The sequence below is a fragment of the Mus musculus genome, chromosome 14 (genome assembly GCF_000001635.26).
Source record: "Mus musculus strain C57BL/6J chromosome 14, GRCm38.p6 C57BL/6J".
In the NCBI taxonomy this organism is placed as follows: domain Eukaryota; kingdom Metazoa; phylum Chordata; class Mammalia; order Rodentia; family Muridae; genus Mus; species Mus musculus.
Genome location: NC_000080.6, coordinates 51,605,462 through 51,620,485, shown reverse-complemented (window position 1 = coordinate 51,620,485; position 15,024 = coordinate 51,605,462). Strand labels below are relative to the sequence as shown.

Genomic DNA, 15,024 nt, shown 5'->3' with positions numbered 1-15,024 from the left:
GAGTCTTAAGTAACTTATGAATACAGGATCATATTCCAACCTCCAACAGACTCAGGCCTAGAACTGGGAACTCAAAAATGTAGAAACTGGAGAAGTGAGTTCTAATGGGACTACGAAGAAGCAATCCAATCAAAATAGTCAGAATATGAAACCTCTTAACTAGTTTCTGGTTTATTTTGAAGGAACAGCTTACCTGTAGTATATAAAGGTTTTTCTTAAACAAGTACTTGCTGTAACCAAGTCTGGGAGGGTTAGCTTTAATTGTCAGTTGGAAACAACCTGGAGTCAATCTGGGAGGAGAGTCTCAACAAGGGATTTTTCCCTGGGTGGCCTGTGGGCATATCTTTGGGGTTGGTTCTCTTAGTCAAATTAATTGATATCAAAAACCACAGCCCACTTTCAGAGGCAATATTCCCTAGGGGGGGGAGGAGGCCCTGAAATGCATAAAGGTAGAGAATTGAGCTGAACACAAGTAAGCACTCAAGCGAGCTAGTGAGCATATATGTGTTCATTTTTCTCTGCATTGGAATGTCAGTGTGATGTGACCAGTACTCTCAAGCACCAGCTGTTATGACTTCCTGCAAAGATGGACAGTCATATGAAACTGTAAGCTAAACAAACTGATTCTCTCCTAAGATGCTTTTCCCTTGGATATTTCATCACAGCAAGAGAAATAAAACGAGAACCTCTGATGCGACTTTTCATTGGTCCGCCCTGTCATATCTTCTCATTTGGAGATTTGGAACACTTTTTACTTTATTTCTCCATCAAATATAATAAGTTTCTGGGAACTGCACTTTCCCTTCTACAATATTAAGTACTAGAATTAATTTCTTCGTTCTTATTATAATTTGACATCTGTTATCTAACAATCCCCATCTCCTTCCTTCCACGCAGGTCTCTGCAAAAACTATCTCATCTACTCTGCAATCACACCATGCATCATACGTCCTTGCTATGCTCCCCACCCCACCTATGCACAAATCACACCGTAAGCATAGCTCTTCTCTTTTGGACCAATTAGATCCTAAGAAGATATACAATGAGGGCAATATATGGAGGACAGTATTGTGTATTGCTCAGAGTCAGCATGTTCACATATACTATATATATATATCACACAAACACATGGACACACACACTCACACATATATCCTGAAACACACACACACACACACACTCTCACACACACAATTTTGGAAATTGAGGATGAGCTGTGCTGAGTCACATGCAAGTACTGACAGTTTTCCCTAAATACAGCACACACTTTCATATCAAACCAGTGGGTCAATGGGGAACCGGTCCTAGTACATTGACTGTAACATAATTCTGCCTGTGAACAGGTTCTCAGAAATAGTAAGCTAAAATGCTTTGTCAAAGGCTACTGGCCCATATAAAAACAACCTAAATCTGCAGTATACAAATGGAGAACAGGACTCTGTTACGTTTTGGGGTGGATATATTTCTTTACATACCAAAATTTTTCATTAATTCCCAACAAAGATTTGGAGCCTATTTGATATTGTAAGAAAAAACTTAGGGAAATAATATACACAATAACTAAGTGAGCTGTCATAATAAACCATGCAATGTTAAGTAGACCAAAGTGATAATATTAAAAAGTTTATTAAAATGAAAAACAAAGTAATGGAATACAATGAAGGCTTTAAAAAACTTCTACATGGCTTTGACGTCTTAAAATGTATTTGCTATTTTATTATTTAGTTTAAAAGACTTGAAAGCAGATGAAATACATAAAAATTATTTGAAATCCCTGCCTAGCAAATGCAGAGTTTGCCAGCAGCACTCAGTGGTGTTAGAAGAAAAGAGAAAGGAGTCTCTCCTTGTGACATATGCATGATATGATGGGAAGGGCTTCCATTCTCTACTTTATACTGGAAGGCACCCCAGAGGGCTGTGCTGTAGTCACAAGCAAGGCATTGCTATCTGGGAGGGAAGGGACCTTGGACTGTCCATTGGTTGGAGAACACCCCAGCTTTAGTTTTTTGGATACTCTGTGTGGACAGGCTAATGTCACTGAAGAACCTTGATTACATCTCCTTTGAACCATTCTCTCTTCCTTCCTATAGTCACAGAGTCTTCCCAGCCTTCTAATATTTCAGTGACTGTTAGAACATGAACATATGTTCTGTGCTTCCAGTGTTGAGTCTGCTCAAATATTCCCAGGAGTCTGCCTAATTTTTCTTTCCCTCCAGCCTCTTCATAAACCTCCCTCACAGCACCACAGCCAGGCTCCTACCCTGTCTCCAACCCTCCTCCTGGGACAATGCATTGCTCTGGGGACTACTGCTACTCACCAAAGGCCCCTCTTCCTCCTGCTTGCTGTGGAAGCACAGGCAGGCTGTTCATTATTGAAGCCCTTCAGGGTTTATGTCAGTGTCTGCTTGGGCTTGAACTTCATCCTAGAGCCGGGCTCTTGCTGCCTATGCTCAGGACTCCAGTGTGGGGACCAGGCCTATGCCACTATGCCAGGAAGTAGGGCCAAAGGAAATCACAGTGCTCTGGTGCCACTGGGAGGAGCATAGGCAGTGCTCACAAGGATGGCAAGGATGAGCTCTTCCAGGGATGAGGGGCTGAACACAGGCACTGCAGTCAGGGAGAGATGGTGGAAGCACCACCTCTGCTCCAGCACCTGCTGCTCTATTTGGAGCCCACAGCTGCTCTTAATCACTCCTTGCTGCACCCACCTCCCTGGCCAAGGGAAGAACTAGGCTCTAGGTCAGCAAAACAGAGATAGTTAGAAGCAGAAGTGTGGACCATGCAGAGAGGCAGAACAAGTTAGGATTTTTAAATCCTGTAATTTTTAAATCCAGGCGATATGAGTGATATAGCTAGTAGAAAAAAAAATAACTTCTTAAAAACAACAAAAGCTTCCATGATATATACTCATTGATAAGTGGATATTAGCCAGAAACTTAGAACACTCAAGATACAATTTGAAAAACACATGAAATACAAGAAGAAGAAAGACGAAAGTGTGGATACTTCACTCCTCCTTAGAATGGGGAATAAAATACCCATGCAGGGAGTTACAGAGACAAAGTTGGGAGCAAAGACAGAAGGAAGGATCATCCAGAGATTGCCCCTCCCGGGACTCACCCCATAAACAATCACCAAACCCAGTCACTAGGCAGATGCCAACAAGAGCCTGCTTACAGGAGGCTGATATAGCTGTCTCCTGCGAGGCTCAGCCACTGCCAGGAAAATACAGAAGTGGATGCTCACAGTCATCCATTGGATGGAGCACAAGGTCCCCAATGAAGGAGCCAGAGAAATACCCAGGGAGCTGAAGGGGACTGAAGCCCAATAGGAGGAACATCAATATGAACTAACCAGTACTTCAGAGCTCCTTGGAACTATACCACCAATCAAAAAAACACATGGTAGAACTTGTGGCTCTAGCTATATATGTATCAGTAATGGCCTAGTTGGTCATCAATCAGAGGATAGGCCCTTGGTCCTTTGAAGTTTCTATGCCCCAGTCTGGAGGCATCCCAGGACCAGGAATGGGAGTGGGTGGGTTAGGAAGCAGGGGTTTGGTGAGGGAGATAGGGGAATTTTCAGAGGGAAAATGATGAAAAGGAATAGCATTTGAAATATAAAGAAAGAAAATATCTAATTAAAAAAAACAACAATAACATCAGAAACAACAACTTAAGAAATGTGTGAATCTAGGGGGAATGTTTCTTTAAAAAAATGCCATCTTCTAATGGAATTGAACATGTTTGCTATGTTATAGTCAATTTGCTTCACTACCATTAGATTTATTAACTTCTCATCACTATTAAAAAGTAAGGTTTTAAAAATTATTATTAATGTTTTAATGTTTAACTAGTTATTTATTTATATGCAGATCTTAGCTTCACCCTCCTCCCTTCACATTCCCTCTTTCCAGTGGCCCCCTGCTGGCCACTCTTCCTACCCTTTCCCTCAGAAAAGAGGAGGCCTCCTAGGAATAACAACCAGCCTTGGCATATCAAGTTGCTGTAAGCCTAGGTTCATCTTCCCCTTTTCAGGCTAGATGAAGCATTATAGTTAGGAGAAGGGGATGCCAAGGAAGGCAATACAATCAGAGACAGTCTCTGCTCCCGCTTTAGGACTGCCACATGAAGACCCAGCTATGAAACTGTTACATATGTGGAGAGGGCCTAGTTCCATCCCTTACATATTCTCTGGTTCATAGTTCAGTCTCTATGAATTACTATGGGCTCAGATGAGTTGAATCTGTAGGTTATCTTGTGGTGTTCTTGACCACTGTGGCTACTTCAACCCTTCCTCTGCCTCTTCTACAAAATTCCCCAAGTCTCTTTATCTGTTTCCAGAGCTGCTGGGTGAAGTCTTTCTCTTATGATAGTTATGCTAGACCCCTGTCTGCAAGTATAGAAGAATATCGTTAATTATGTGGGGGTGGGGGTTCCCTCTCATTTAATGGGTCTCAACTGGGCCGCTCATTATTTGGTCCTTTCCACAAATTCTACTTTATCGTTTATCTTGAACATCTTAAAAACAGAAAAAATTGTGGGTCTAACGTTTGGTGGTTGGGTTGTTATTTCAGTCCCTCCGTTGGAAGTCTTGCCTGATTACAGGAGATTGCCAGTTCAGACTCCACATCCCCCATTTCTAAGAGTCTTAGCCACAGCCAGCCTAAAATATTCCTGGGGGTTTCCATTGTCCTAGGTTTCTAATTCTTCCTAGAGAGCCTCCCACCTTCAATCCAGGTACTGCTATGAAGAGAGGTATGCAAGTATCCTTGTAGTATGCTGGAGCATCATTTACATATATGCCCAGGAATGGTTCAACTGGATCCTGAGGTAGAAATATTTCCAATTTTCAGAGAAACTATGAAGTTGATTTCCAATGTAGTAGTGCAAATTTGCACTGCCACCAGCAACTGTGTTCTCCTTGGCACACTATTTTATCAGCATGAGCTGCCCATTTGTTTTTTGACCTTTGCCATTCTGAGGGCTGAAAGATCTCAGAGTACTTTAGATTTGCATTTCCCTGATGATGATGACTTTGGCTGGAAACTCAGGGCTTTTCAGGCATTGTCTATGCCAGGCTTCCCTATTTCAAAGATAACAAGCAACCAGGACACATGAGACTGTTTCGGAGGCTGAGTGAATCACACAAAGATTACCAACAGATCCAGAACATGTACCAGACTTGATGACACACTCAGTTCAATTCATCACATAACTGTCAAGCTGCCTACACAGTTACTGTGATTTCTGACAAACAAATCAAAATTACCTCTTGGATTTTCCTGTGTACACAGAGCTGGCTCTGAAATTTGTTCTACCTCATAGGGAAACAAGCCATGGAAACAGACAGGTATACTTAAGAAACTCCTGATTCCTGGTTGACTCTGCTGCTTCCAAGATCTGCCACCCGAAGCAGATCTCTGAATGTTTCAAGGACACTGCTTGCTCAACTCATTGTTAATCTCCACCTTCTGGGGAACTAAAGAAGAGTAGTGGCTTTCAAGAATGGTGGAAATCTTAGCCCTTTCTCAGCCTCCCTGCATGGATTATCAAAAATAACAGGGTAAATGGAATAAAAAAAGTGAACATTTTCTATTTTCATAATCCACATTAAAATTTGGTGGGAAACCTCAAAAGAGTTCATGACCGCCAGGAGCACCTGGCCACATTCTCCCCATTGGCTCTTACTGGGTTCTGTTGTCTTGTCTAATCTGAAGAAACAGCCTTGGGTACTAAGATTCAGGATAGTTTGCCCTTCCTTAAGTCCTGTGTATGAGCTGTGTCTCCTCTTATGTCTCTGTGTATCAGGCTGAGTACTTAGCAGAGCTGTTTCTAACTCTGCATCACCAGATACCCACAGGAGCTCCTAACCCTCACAGACAGGTGGTTCTCCAGAGCTCAGATAGTAGATATGACTGTGAAAAACACTCCGACTCATTTGAACAAACTTCATGCCTAGTTGTACCAAGAGGTATTTGAGGCTCCTCTGTAGCTTCCCCTTCAATTTTAATGGGGGATGGCTTACAGATTCAGAGGTTCAGTCCCAAATTATGAAGGTGGGAACATGGTGGCATCTAGGAGGTAGTGGTTCAGGAGAATATGAGTGTCCTATATCTTCACCTGAAGGCTGCTAATCGAACACTAACTTCCAGGTAGTAAGGGTTACTTAGGGTCTTGCCTATACCAACAGTGACACATCTACTCCAACAGGGCCACAGCGTCTATTAGTGCTACTCAGTGGATTGAGCATAGACAAACCATAACAAATATTGATGTAAAAATAGCTCAATAAAATTCTCGAAAATAGAATCTAAGAACATCACAATGATCATTCATGATGATCTACTAGGTATCATGCAAGGAATGCAGAAATGATTCAATTTGCAAGAAGTGTGGAACTACATATTTCAGGCTCATGGAATCACAAAATAATTGCAACCTGTCCAGATATTGAATCCTTTATCCTCAGACTCGTCCTCTTGTCTAAGAGCTGTGGTGGCTACCACTATTCTACTGAGAGAAGCAGAGAAGTTACCTCTGGGTCAGCATCTTATACTGACATCACCCCATGCAGTTAAGTTTCTTCTCAAAGAAACACCACAACACTGGCTGTTCAATGCATGGGTGAAGGGCCTACTCTTGGACCATCCTGGAGTCTGGATTGAAAAACAGATTGTCTTCAATTCTGCTACCATCTTGACAGATGATGACCCACAGAAGCCTATTAATAATTGCAAGACAAAAGAAACATGAAGATACAGATCTGACTAGACATAATGACACCCCCACATCCCATGAAAGATTCTGAGGGAAACCTCTACATGAATGGAACATCTTCATTAAACCTGGAACCAGGTACACAGGGTCTTCAGCAGAGAATTACTTCCTTGAGGACACAAGTTATCAGGGCACTGAGTTAGCTGGCCAAAAATTATCCAGAAGGACAGTGGATGCGGGGCATGGTGGCACAGGCCTTTAATCTCAGCAATTGGGAGGCAGAGGCAGGCAGATTTTTAAGTTCGAGTCCAGCCTGGTCTACAGAGTGAGTTCCAGGACAGCCAAGCGATATAGAGAAACCCTGTCTCCAAACAAACAAAAAAACAAAAAAACAGTAGATTCTACTGACATTCTGGTAACATACTGTGACCCACTGCTGCCTGAGATTCTATAGTATAAATAAGGGGAAATAGGGCATGTAAAAATATCCAAAGGGTAGCTGAAACCAAAGGTTGGTGGTGGACACCAGAGGGAAGGATCACTCTGCCAGGAAATACTGGCAGGTTTCTGGAAACAAACCTTCACCAGACTACCTGACTTGCATCCACACTACTTACTAAGTTGCTCATAACAAGGTATGGTATAACTGGACTTAACAGCTTGGCTCAGTTCGCCTAAGCAATATGTCAGTTTTATAGTAAAATACATGTAAAGACAGATACTTCTGCCAGAAGTGGGAACATATGAGGGGCCAAACTATGGTCAATTGTGGGAAACTGATTACACTGATATGAGTCCTGCTGGGGGAGGATAAGAGTCCATGCTTGTTTTTAATGAAACCTTCTATGGGTTTATCCACTAGTCTGAAACTTCTAAAAGAGTAGCTGAAAAGCTCTTTGAGGTACTTGACCAACAATTACACCACACCCTTTGAATTGTGTCAAACTATAGCAGAGCATTCATAGCCAAAAGATGTCAATAAACAGTGAATGATTTATGATTAGATGGGAACCTTCATGGTGCATGCAGACCTCAGAGTTCTGGTCTCATGCAAGTAAAGAACAGTTCCCAAAGGAAACACTACAAATCTCTCAGAAGAGTTCAGGGAAAGGTGGATGGGCCTCCTAATTACTTTGGGCCTATTGTACCCAATACAGGGAGGGATGCATCCCTATCTATTTTATTGGAATGCCTGCCCCATTGCTTTCCAGGCTCAAATATCATCAGCTCACCAAAATAAAACTATTTCTTTTTCATTAGCCATGTTGTCCAGTTCCCCATAAAGGCTCTTCATACGATTACCAGAGATACAGAGTGGACATCTTACTACCACACCATCTACCCAGACAACTTTGGGCCTTGTTGTAGTGATATTCCATAACCAAAGGTGGTAGCCAAAGACAGTGCAATCAATGTGGAAAGCCTTTGCATGATTTCTCCACTCTTACACCTGGAAGGTTAGGTGGCATTTTACCATGCACTCAGCACACCCAGGTCAAGAAGGCAGGAGGCACTGATGTCAATGCCAAAGAGAGCCCCTTCTGAAATTATGGAGCCATTAAAATTGAGGTTTCACTGGACCTGAGGCCTTTTCATCCCCTATCCATCCAATTAAGTCTTAGGTATCTTATGAATACAGAATCATATTCCAACCCCCAACAGACTCAGGCCTAGATGCGGGAACTCAAAAAGGTAGAAACTGGAGAAGTGAGAGCTAATGGGACTACGAAGAAGCAATCCGATGTCTCTGTTGGCCTTTGTTCACAGATGCCTATTTTGTCTGGTTGTTTTGGAGAGAGAGAGAATGTGGGATTTTAGCTTTTGAAGAAGGGACATAGACTTTACAATTTGATGTTTCCCCTATCCCTGACTTCTTCTATTGCCAAGTACAAAGGAGTTTTCATTGCAAAGAAATGGGGTTGTAAATCAGAGATTTTGTGAAAACCCATGGCTCACTATATTGAAACAATGTCTCCTCTCAAGGCAATTGCACACTAGAATATATACTCCAACTTGTGTAAAAGTAAAGGTGCAGGAGTAGGTTTTTGGAGTCTGGGAAACAGAGACACCTGGGTAAATTGACTGTTTGTTACATGAATGGACCCCAGAAGTAAATTAATATTGGAGAAGAATATCCCTCATAAAAGGATCCTAATGAAGATGAGCTACCCATGCCATGGCACTAACAATCTCTCCCCATTCAAAGCACTGGACTTGTAGTGAAGCAGAGAGAAATCTCTAGTTTTGGAAGGAGAAGTTGCAAGAGGTATCCCCAGGGACAAAAGAGAGACTCTAGGAAAGGGCACCTCAGAAACTGGTCAAGATGGGGCAAGCTGGTAAGCCAGTAGGCCATGGAAGTTCCAGGTTACATCATCAGGAGTCACTTCCCTGGAAAATCTCTTGTATCCAAGACAACCCTAGAATCTTCTGTGATGTTGCCAGTGTTGGGGTAACCAGAGCGGCTTGTGGGTTATTCCTTCAGATCCTGATGGGTTCCCAAGCAGGCATGCTGTCCATGATCCTCAGGGTATTTCAGAGAGAGAATAGAATACACACAGACACCAGACCAAGGCAGAAGGAGGCCGGCCGCCCGTCATGGTGGGAAAGGGCAAGAAAAAACTGGTCATGGAGAAGGCACAGTGAGTCCTGGGCAAGGTTTGGGGAGCTCCCTGGGGGATGTGGGCTTCAGCTGGTCCTTCCAGGAATAGGGATTGTGATCTGGATCCTTCAGATTCCTCAATGGTAGAGCCAGATTCAAGAGTGTCTGATGATTAGTTTTACAGACAGCCTGGTATTGACAAGCCTGCAGTGGTTTGCTGAGAGATCTTAATTTCCCCCTGAATGGCAAATTATGCAAAGACCAAGCTCTGTGAGAATAGAAAAGTGTTGTTCTCAGGATAGAGTGTTCATGCACTTCATCTTAATATAGTTTCCTCCAGGTTACATGAGCATGTGATGCCAAGAACAGAGAGGGCTATTCCCCTGCCTATGAATCAAGGTCTCAGACACTTTGGTATTTTTTGAACACACATGATGTGGACTGATTTACAGTCTGGGGTTCCTGTAGTAGTGTACAAACTCTCATCATGCATTTGAAGAAAACTAGAAAAGTGTTGGCTAGTATGCTGAGAGGTATGGCTTTGGTTGTCAGATATGAGCCGACAATGCCCTCCATTTATTCTTGCCTGGCCCAGCTTATGCATTTCAGGGCTAGGGCGATTACAATAGGAAGTCGGGCATATGTTTAGTGATGGTGGTTGTGAACAGGGACCTAGCTGAGGAGCCCAGCCTGAAGATAGCTATGATGCACTATCAGGGATTCTCAGTGTTTGTAGATTTTCCTCTTCCTCAGGCTTCTGTGTGGAACAAAGCATGGTTTCCCTTTCCCTGCCCTATTATCGCTACAAGGTTACTAGTGTTTTTCTACCTACAGGGTCTGTTGGGGAGGTATCACCCCAAGCCCCCACCATCAATGAGCAGGAGAAGAGACACGAGAGGTTGGAGAAGCTCAAAAGAGAGCTCCAGAACATAAAAAATGCCAGAGACGAACTTCAGGGAATCCTGGCCAACTACACTAACAAGGATTTAAATGACAGGTAGTCATTATGCCCAGTTCTTTGCTGACAATTTTGGGCCATCCCTGTTAAGTCCAGATTCCCTCATACCACAGGGAGCTACAACTCCAGGCTGTCTGCATATCCAAATCAATTTTGCTGATTGGATTTTCGACACAGAACTTCAAGTTAAGATAGGAGTGAGATGGGGTCACAAGCACTTTTGATTCCTCCAAAAGTAATTCAGAGCCTGTGGCATGATTCACAGTCTGGGGATGAAGGTAGTAATGTGTGAGCTCTCATCCTGCCATTTAAGAAGGTTACACAGGTGTTGGTTGGTGGGAGTTGCTAGGTAATGTTTGTTTATAGCCAATCCTTTCCATAATTAACCAGGCGGTAATTTGGGTCCAATTGGTCCTGTCAACAGCTGGAGGGGCATGTCCCACTTACTGACTCTCAGTATGACTGGATTGGCTGCAATTCACAACGGCTTTCCTCAAATTTTGTTTATTATACTCTCATATAAGCCATATCAATTTATTTATTTGGCATTCCAATTGAGTGTAAGTGTGTGTGTGTGTGTGTGTCTGTGTGCATGTGTGTAAAAGAGAGAGATAGACAGAAACAGAGACTGAGAGATATACTGGGTGCATGTGAGCTTGTGTGTGCATTTGTGGATGTGGGTATTCCTGTGTGTGTGAGTTCCTGTGTGTGCAGCTTAAGATATAGAGAGTCTGTGTCATGTGATATATCCTTAGGTTGTGCCTGACTCTATTTCCAGGCCATAACAGTGAGGAAGCCAGGGAGGTTCATTTTGAGTATCACAGGACTTGACCTCTGTGCTCACCGTGGATGCACATTGGAATCTCCTGGTGTGTTATAAAGGCTTTTCCCTGTAGATATGATTATGTCCTTTGGGAATTTAGGTAGCAATAGAGCCAAGGATTGGCAATTCCTTGTCTAAAACCAGGAGGAGAATCATACAGATTTAACATAGACCCAGGCCTGTGACACAGATTCCTGGAAAGTTCTGGGAGAACTAGTCTATTCTTTCAAATCCCTTCAGGGAGCTGAGGCAGATCAGCACCCTGCATTTACTTCCTTGGGATTACTGACCCAAGCTGAAGAGTAATAATTTAATAAGGACCAAGTGAAACCGGTAACAAGGACTTGGTCGAGTGGCATATATGCGGTGGGGTAGTGCATGATTCAGCTTGAATTGAAATGATCCTTGTATCCTTAGTTCACGAAACAATTTGTTCCTTGGGCCATGCCCTCCCACAGGATCAACTTTGAGACATTCATGCTTGAGATGCAACATGACCAGGTGATGACTGACCTGAAGAGAATGCCCCAGGATATCAGTGAGGCCTTGTCCAAGTGCAAGCAGTTGACTAAAGAAAATCAGTTCTATTGGTGAGTGACTAACAGGGTCCTGACCCAAGACCAAGGCACAGGATATGTCTACCAGTCCTTGTCTTTGAACTAAAGTGGGGACTCAGGTTTTATACTCTTAGTCTCTGAACAAAAATCCGGCCTCCTTCAAACAAGGCACTAAGATTTTAACATCTTGGATCATTTTGACCAAGTGTGAAGAGTCTGGGAGCCCCTCAAGTCACTGTCCTTTCCAACTAAGTATCCTCAAGATCGAAAATGTTTCCACCATGATGGAGATATCAATCAGCCTTGGGCCTCTTGGGCTCTGAAAGTAGATTCATAGATGGGGTTTCCAGGAGAAACATAGAAAGATTCTGTGATGCTTGGATCTCTTCACTCCTAGAGAATTTTGCCCTATACCTACAGGTGGTTTTTTAATACCACAGACTTATAAGCACATATAGACCCCATGTTCTTTTCTGAGAGATACATGAGTCCCTGTTGGTGTCAGGGTTTTCAAAAGTACCTTGGGTCTTCTGGAAAGTGGCAGTCCTCTGGATTTGATCTCCCTCTAAGGCCAATCTGGATGCTTGTTTGGGGCTGCCTGGGGATCAGGGCCAATGATGAAGGAATGGTCTTTGGAGGAATGGGAGGAAGATGGATGCTTCCTGGATTCACCATGTTTTGTTTGTGGCTCAGCTTCAGGAACTGCCACCTCCTGATTGAATCTAACCTCATCCAGCACAAAGTCAGGATGTTGAGGAAGGAGAACAGACAGCTGCTAAGGGAGCAGATTGCATTGGAAAAATGCAACATAGAAACAAAAATACTATGTAACGAAGGCAGCCAGAAGATCAAAGACCACTATACTAAGCAGCAGCAGGTAGGATGAATGAAGCATCAAGGGCAGAATGCCCTAACGTGTAATCATAAACACAGTTAAGCCTATGTAACCATCCTGCACCTTATCCAGGCTCTCTCATATGTCTCATCCAGTTTTACACTTCTGTGATCATTTCCAAGACTTTCTGTGGAGTTACCCTCTTTTGAAGAAATTGGATTTCTGCCATGCCCTCTCTTCCCCATCCCATTCGGCCACCTCTAGTTTGTCACTCTAGGCAGAGGAGATCCAGGATCCCTGAAGGCAACCCCTTGAGGCTCTATTGTATGGACAGGTGCCTCAGGATGCCACTTCCTGAATTATCTAGGAACCAGGTCCTCTGTTCTGCTCTATGAAGGGCAGGCTCCAATTTTAATATGTGTGTGTGTGTGTGTGTGTGTGTGTGTGTGTGTGTGTGTGTGTGTGTGTGTGTGTGTGTGTGTATGTGTTTGTGTGTGTGTCATGGCTTGGCTGAAAAGATGCAGCATCCTTTCGCTGTCTCCGAGATGAGGTACTAGCACAGGATGGCAGTACCTAAGGAGTCATAAGCATAGCAGGGCTATTGGTTTTTGTTTTGTTGTTGTTGTTTTTGTTTTTTGTTTTTTCCTTCATGAGATTCCCCTTTAGAGTTCAATGCTTAACCTTGGGAAGAATTGCATGAAGCACACTCTTGCTGATTACAGTATTTTTTCAGTGTGCATGAATTTCCTGTGAGATGGTTTCTCTGGGGATTCCCAGATATAGGGGTTCCCAAGGAGAGCCAAGGAAGGATTAAGCACTCCAGACATAATAAGAGCCTTCACTTCAAAGTTTGCTAGGCTCCCTACAAGACCTCTGTTTAACGTTAGATTCAGACACTGATACACACTTATTTTTCACTATCAAGTATTTAGAATATTGGAGAAATGTGGTGTTTTACTGTAACTCCAGCACAGTGTGTAGTTCACAATTCAGTGTCAAGCAATTTTTTACATTTGAGAAAAACATCCAGGCCAAGGTGCTTTCTGCCCTTTCTTCTATGGGGATACAGGAAAGATCTCAGATGAGAGGTCATACTGGATTGTCCTGCTGAGTAAAGCTGGTATTTGCTGGATCGCTGACATGGCAAGATCTCACCAGGCTTTTTTTCTCTTCCTCCCGTAGGTCTGAAATATTCTGCAGAAGCTCAAACAGATCAGAGACCAGGTCAAGATCTTGCTCAGGCACAACTGTTCACCAGGAGCACTGGGTGTGCAAAGCAAATTAACCACCATTGCATCTAATCCTTGTACCCATGGCAATCTTGGGCTGCATTTTCTTCTTTTTTGGTTTGCTATGGGTAATGAGGCCTTTATTTTGTCTAGCCTCTGGTCCAGCAAGACTGCCTGTTTGGAAGGCTTCAGAGAAGTGCTGAGATACATCTTGTCCTGATGGGTCATCTAGAATTATTTCATGGTGACCAGTCAAGTGAATTTGAAAAACTTTGAGTTATCATCTGTAACATCTCTCATGTTAGCTTTGGAAGGCCTATTCCATCAGCAGAACACCCACCCCAATGAGGCATGCCTATATTCATCCTGAACAGATTATTACCATCAGTGACTGCCTTTGCACTATTTCACCAAGGCCAGCTACAGGCTGTGGGTCTGTGCTGAACATCTGCTGCAAGAGAATGATGCTTAGCTTAATTATTTTGTTTGGTTTTGGTTAGAATTTTGATTTCTTTGTGTTTTTGGTTTTCCTGTGTTTTCATTTGAAGTTTCATTATATAGTCATTATCTTTTTGTTACTGTAATTAATTTGCTTTTTTTGCTAAGTCTATATACTGTATAAACTGACTCCCCACTTTAAGATGTTATTGAATAAAATTAGTGTATTGTTATGGATAAAACATCATCTCTAATTATTTCTATCATAAGGACATTCTGCATTTATGTGTGGTTCATACATAGTCCTGTAACACTAGAACTTTCAGGCAGGAATGGGACTCTTCAAGTATCATGTTGTTTAGGCTTCATAAGTAGTGCCCAGCCAGCCAAAGCTCCACAGATAATTGAGCTTTTGATGTGGATAATGTGTCAAACTATGTGGATCCCAATGTCAGGATGAAAAAAAGTATCCATGCTCTATCTCTAGAGTCATAAATTTAGCTACAGTTATAATGTACTAACCTGTGCATGACCACGTCGGACAAACAAATAAGAAACACAACAGTATTTCTCTAATACATCCCAGTAAATAAAAATATTCACATTGAGTAAAAAAATCTTCTGAATTATAAATAAAGTAATTTGGATAAAAATGACCTTCAAAGGTCATTTCATAAGTGAAAGTTTGATACCTACTTCATAGAACTGTTTTAGAAAGGACTAGTAGATATATGGCCTTGCTGGAGGAGTTGTGACACTGGAGGTTGGCATTGAGGTTTCAAAAGGTCATGCCAGTCCCTGCCTCTGTCTTTGTCAATGTCTTTGTCACTATATCTCTGTCTCTCTTGATCTCAATATGTTTCTCT

General features: G+C 42.6%; 1 protein-coding gene, 1 long non-coding RNA gene and 1 pseudogene across 3 annotated transcripts in view; 1 reads left to right on the top strand and 2 right to left on the bottom strand.

Annotated features, from left to right (window-relative positions):
- Gm5622 (predicted gene 5622) overlaps window positions 1–15,024 on the bottom strand; it is a 110,164-nt gene that overhangs the window by 42,468 nt on the left and 52,672 nt on the right. The window lies entirely within an intron of this gene.
- On the bottom strand, window positions 1,689–2,619 carry Gm19158 (predicted gene, 19158; annotated as a pseudogene).
- Gm17078 lies at window positions 9,338–11,594 on the top strand. Its single transcript, XR_874618.1, has 3 exons — window positions 9,338–9,358; window positions 10,153–10,315; window positions 11,558–11,594. It is a non-coding gene; the product is annotated as a predicted gene 17078 (long non-coding RNA).